The sequence below is a fragment of the Macrobrachium rosenbergii genome, chromosome 55 (assembly GCF_040412425.1).
Source record: "Macrobrachium rosenbergii isolate ZJJX-2024 chromosome 55, ASM4041242v1, whole genome shotgun sequence".
NCBI classification, from domain to species: Eukaryota; Metazoa; Arthropoda; class Malacostraca; order Decapoda; family Palaemonidae; genus Macrobrachium; species Macrobrachium rosenbergii.
In genome coordinates this window covers 29,185,268-29,190,595 of record NC_089795.1, presented here as the reverse complement: position 1 = coordinate 29,190,595, position 5,328 = coordinate 29,185,268, and the positions used below count along the sequence as shown (strand labels likewise).

Sequence of the window (5,328 nt, the reverse complement as noted above, 5' to 3'; positions counted from 1 at the left end):
CAATGTAAATTTACCTTTTTATTTTAAACGAGCATTGTAAGTAATAACCTAAGAATAAATCAACATGAATACTCAGAACTTGCTTTTTTGTACAGTATATCTAAGAGATAAATCAAATAGGAATGACAGGTTTCAAATTGTAGCAGTATGCTTCAGGAAACCTTTCCATCACACCTCTCTCTCTCTCTGTTTTTAGACAAAATAAATTTCTAAATCGCCCCGCCTCTCCCTCTCTCTTTATATTAAACATTTTCAAAATAAACCCCTGCAAATCCCACCACATCTCTCTCTTTCTCTCTTTTGTTTTTAAAAATTTATAAAATAAATTTCTAAACCTCTCCCTCTCTCTCTCTTTGTGGCTCCTCTGCCTGAAGGTATTCTAGCTGAATTTTTCCATTCTCCTTCCTCTTCATTGGAGCGTTTCTCAATGAGAATTCAAAATATATTAAAAATAAAGAGGGGAGGAAAAAGGTATAAAAAGCACGTCTTTTCCCCCAGCCGCAGTCTCTCTTTAACATTTCCGGAGCAGAGTAAACTTTAAAATATCCTATTGGGAATAATCGTGTTTTTAGCCTAACAATTTTATTTTTAAACTTTATAACATCATGTATATCACGATACGTAGGAGAATATTCAAATGTTTCGTAAATACATGCAGATGTCTGTATTATCCTTTTTGGATTGACAATGAATCTTGTGAGCGTAAGAGCATGTGTGTGTGTGTGTGTGTGTGTGTGTGTGTGTGTGTGTGTGTGTGTGTGTGCTGGTATGTGTGTATAACTTTGCTTACCAGTATAGACATATTTACCAAATACAACTTACACGAGTTATGAATAAAAAAAAATATTTAAACATTTACTGCTGTCATTTCCGGTTCCAAGCAATGAATTCATAATGTTACACAAAGAAAACAAATAAAATAAGAATATCAAAAGTTATTTCATATTTACTCTTGCCATTGGTCGACTTGAAATAATAACCTTCATTTGTGCAGTTTCTCTTTTCAGCAAGAAAGACACATCTTTTGAAGGGAAATTTCCATTAGACATTGACATGAAGATCCCAGTTATCACAATTTAGATTCAACAAATCATTTTTCTCAATGTCTCCAGGGTGGTAATATAACATCGGATTATCCGTTACAAACACATGATACGCGAATTTTCGAATAAAGGCCGTTCGCTTTACAACAATATTTGCCATATATATTTTCCTGTCTGAATCTTAAATTCCATGTGATCTACTCTAAATTATGTAGAAAGAAAACGATTCCTTTCCTCAGATAACGGTGTTCTTTCGGAGTTAAACAGGATTAGTTTCTTGACCTCAACACCTCCAGAGAAAAATTCCTGAAACGATCGCCATTTAATCACTGAATTTTCTAATCAGTAAATAGCTGGGAAATTACGACCTAGAAACACACCGTGAGAAATTGCACGCGTTTCCTCCCTCTGTAGTCATCCTTTTGTTGTTCTGGATCCTCAATAAATAACTGCAATGCGCCATGCGATGGATTTCCTTCCAGGAAGTTTCGGTATGTTTCACATGTCATTGGTGATTATATAGCAGTGGTGTTCACCATGGGGTTTCCGTTATTCGTCTGGGAATTTATACTTTTATTCAGGTTTTTTTTTTAGACATGGAGAAAGTGAAGCCTGCACACATCCCGGAAATACAGGAGTGTCTGAGAAATAGTTCGCATATTTGTGGAAGTTCATGGTAGCGCAAATATTTATATGCCGGTTGTTTTGTAATGTGATTTCCAATATCCTGCAGCCCTTGACGTTTTTGTTCATATTCATTGTTTCTTTCTCGCCTAGCTAGGAAATATTTCTGAATCATTCTTATATAATCATAATTCACAGAATTCATCTAGTTGTTTCATAACAAATAGTTGAAATTTTATTCTTTCACGATTAGTTGGCTTGTTATTTTCTAACCACTCTCATAATTTGTGTTGCCTATTTCTTTGCCTGCTTCCTTCTCGAAAGCCTCGTTTCTGTTTTAATGCTTAGCGTGATATGTGAGTTTTCATACTTCTTTCCAAAGACAGAATTTGTAACATCACCTGCCATGCTCCACTGACCGCCCTAAACTCACGAGTTCTTTTTTCTCTTCTCTTGCAGGTGAAGGATCAGAAGGGAATCACCGAAACTTCGAGAAGTAAATGTCCCTCTCGTAAAAAGTGCCACTTCTCTGAGCGACTCCAGGAGCGTCCCTGGGACACCAGTGTTGTTTCTCGTTCTATTTCCTGCTCTGAGAGTACTTGACTCCATTAGTTCCATTGGCTTTAGCCGAGGAACAATACCCCCATGACAATAGCTCTCTCTCTCTCTCCCCCTTCGTAAGAAAGAAAAAGGGGACCCCGTTCTCTGATAGTTTATCGTCCGGTCCTTCGTTCCCGGATTCCTTTGTGCGATGAAGAAAACTGCAATGGCTTTCTTCCTCGAGTTGGTCTGGGCTCACGATTGGCTAGAAGTGGTTTCGAGTGAATTGTAGTGGATAGCGACAAATTCCGGTGAAATAGCTGGTGTTGCCATCTAGACCACAATAGAATGAATCTATAACTAAAGCTTTCATTAAACTTATTTTTTGAGGCGGAAATAGCTTTTGGAAGAAAGCAAGATATACAACACAAGGGTAGAATGTTGTGCTGAAAGATTCCAGTGATTGAATTCAGTCAAGACAAAGGAACAAAAGTATTTTTTCTGATATACTGAAAAAACAAGCTTGGTAGATATGTCCGAGATTTAGCATCATACTGCAACTTGAAGATGATGCTGTTCCAGGTATCATTAAGTTCTGCCCTGACTTGTCTGCTGTTCATCGCTGGACTGTTAGGTAAGTTCTCTAGACAGTTTTTGACATTTTATTTTTGACATTTTATAGTGTATTTTTTTATCTACTACAAATATACCTTATGTACTCTGTGACTGCAGTTTTATATAATTTCGGATAAACATACAAACGTACATAAAGGCATACACAGAACATACATACATATATATATTATATATATAGTATATAATTATATATATATATATATATATATATATATATATATATATATATATATATATATATGTATATATATATAGACATACACATAAATACATACACGCACACACTCTATGTATATATATATATATATATATATATATATATATATATATATATATATATATATAGTGTGTGTGTGTCTTAAAGGGGGTATTTACAACTTAAATTTATGCAAGTGAATGTGTTTGAGTGAACAGCAACTTATTTAGGTTCACAAAGGCCATATTATACACAATGAAAGTAATACATTCACTTCACTTGAAACCGGAAATGTCCTATTAACTTATTTACTTTATTTTTCTTAAGTTTGTTTGTTAGTTTTCCTTATTTATTTGACTCTTGAAGGTTAATCTTGCTTATATTTGAGAGTTATTTTTTCATCATTAAAATTTCATTTTTTTTGGCGTGTGTTGTATATTATTATCCAGTTAGCTGGTAATATTTCATCTCTTCTTTCCGTGCTTCATATTCTTTTTTTATGTACTGCATTTTCTTTTGTGGACGCTTGTTTGGCAGGTTAAGCTCTATTTAGCGCTTCTCCTCAAGGACTTAATACCTTTAGTCAATCAATCTGAATAATTACTAGAAGAAGAACAGAATTTTAATAATTGGACTTTTAAAAATCAAGTTTGCGGATATATTCTCATTTAATGTTATCATCATTAAATCAGTTCATCATCTTTTTAAGGATTCCTTGCTAATTATTTGAGACGAGCTGGTTAGCGCGCGCTACGCATGCTGGAACCCGGCACAGCTGTCTCCCCTACCCTCCCGATCACCTACCTACCCTGCCCCACCCTGGGCGTGACAAACACTTTTGCAGGAGGAAGGTGGATGTCTCCCCGACACTCCCGTTTCCCTACCTACCAAACCACACCCGGGACGGACAAACCGGTTTGCAGGGGAGAGGACAATAAAAATCAGCTCCTCTCCGATTTTATTATCAAAGATGATTAAGAAATTATCATTTCCAAGACTGTAAAAATAGAAACTCGAAGTTTATGTTATTTCCTTGTAAATCTTTTACCATGCTCTCAGTGCTCTGAGTGTTGGCAGCTGTGTAAAAAGAGTTCCGCTCAAGAAAAATAAGAGAAGGGAAAATCCATCATCAACACTGACGGAACTTCGGAGAAGTTGCATCGCTTAATCATATATTTATGGATGACTTTGACTTATCCCTGGATAACTTCCATAATGAGAAAGCTCCTCTTTAATACTTACCTGAAAATGATGCATCAGGCGGCCAGGGGTTGAACTTTGGAGATTAGGGTACGAATTCTTTCAGGGGTGAGAGTTGTCTTAGAAGCTGAGGGGTTGAGGAATGATCTCTTCCCAGTTCTCATTGCTTTCCCTCATTTCCTTTTCACCCTCGAGGTCTGAGGGGAGGGGGAGGAGGGGGAGGGAGGATTGGTGAGGAACAGGAGTAGGAGGAGGAGGGACAGAAGGAGGATGGTGGGGTTTGAAGGATGCAATCGCTGAAGGCTTGGTGAATGCGCCCTATGAAATATGCCGGTTAATTTTGTAATTTGAGTTTGTAATTTCCTCTTCATTTCTTACTCCAGTAACTCTTGAGAGAGAGAGAGAGAGAGAGAGAGAGAGAGAGAGAGAGAGAGAGAGAGAGAGAGAGAGAGAGCGTTAAACCACATATTTTGATTCTTAACATTTCAAATGTTTCATTTAATAGCAAATGAGTCAATCGCTTTGAGTTTCATTTATATAATTTCCGTATTTTACTGTCAAAATAAAAATTTACTAGTAGGCACAATTACATAGGAAATTTAGGGAACAAAATAAATAAAATATTTAAGGTCAAATGATCTAATAAAATTAACACTAACATTGCCGTTACTGGTAACCTAATAACATTGGTACATTACTATCACTAATACTATTATTTCGATGTTTAAAAGTGATCTTGATATATATGATGGGTAATAATTTCACCAGGCACGTAAACGATTGAACAGAAATATATGAACCTGAATTTAAGCAAATAGAATGAGACGGTAAAGAAAACGTTAAGACGACACACACATAGACACACACAAACTTCTCTGTAATGAAAAAAAAAAAAAAAAGAAATCACTTAACCGCTCTTGTAACAGAAAGCAGAAATGATTTCCAGTGACGCCACGCAAAAACCAATTTTACTTTACATATACTGTTTTTCTCCTTTTTCTTCTCCGGCGACCCGGTCTGAACCAACCACATATGTATTATTCACCGAGTGCTTCGTCAACAATTATATTGACAAGCTAAAGCTTCCGC

The 5,328-nt window shown here is 36.1% G+C and overlaps 1 pseudogene; it reads left to right on the top strand.

Annotated features, from left to right (window-relative positions):
* Positions 1 to 2,629: 2,629 nt before the first annotated feature.
* LOC136835720 (cell adhesion molecule 2-like) overlaps positions 2,630 to 5,328 on the top strand; it is a 161,443-nt pseudogene continuing 158,744 nt past the window's right edge.